At 50.9% G+C, this 424-nt stretch overlaps 1 protein-coding gene across 1 annotated transcript in view; it reads right to left on the bottom strand.

Annotated features, from left to right (window-relative positions):
- Window positions 1-107, bottom strand: part of LOC129811406 (pro-opiomelanocortin A) — a 2,249-nt gene extending 2,142 nt beyond the window's left edge. Inside the window, exon 1 of the mRNA XM_055862689.1 lies at window positions 1-107. This exon is cut by the window's left edge and continues 64 nt beyond it. The gene's annotated coding sequence lies outside the window, so the exon portion shown is untranslated.
- Window positions 108-424: the final 317 nt, after the last annotated feature.

The raw sequence follows: 424 nt of genomic DNA, 5'->3' as shown, positions 1-424 counted from the left end.
TTCTCTTCCGAGGAGTTGTTCTCTTAAGTGTCTGCACTGTTGTCCGTCTGTGTGTCCGAGAGTGTGTGTGTCTGAGAGTGTGTGTGTGTGTGTGTCTCTCTCTGTCTCTGGCCCTCTCTTTTATACCTGAGTGACGGTGGTTCTCAAGGCCACCCAGAGCCACGGGTTACCCCCCCACCACAGCCCTTAAGAAAAGAAAGCCACACACACACACACACACACCAGAGGGATTAAGTGTGTACATCTGATGGGCGTCCAACGCATAACAAACAGCATAACAAACGTCCAGTCTTTGTCCACCAGTTAGGGACATGAACGTCAACGGAGTGAACAGGTGGATTATCGAGGGTCTGCCATGCCGTCAGAAGAGGAAGCTTCTGTCGTCTGTATGCTGAAGGTGTGGAGTTACTCTGGTCTGTGTGTT

Source organism: Salvelinus fontinalis, chromosome 15 (assembly GCF_029448725.1).
Source record: "Salvelinus fontinalis isolate EN_2023a chromosome 15, ASM2944872v1, whole genome shotgun sequence".
In the NCBI taxonomy this organism is placed as follows: domain Eukaryota; kingdom Metazoa; phylum Chordata; class Actinopteri; order Salmoniformes; family Salmonidae; genus Salvelinus; species Salvelinus fontinalis.
This window is presented reverse-complemented; position numbering and strand designations above follow the sequence as displayed.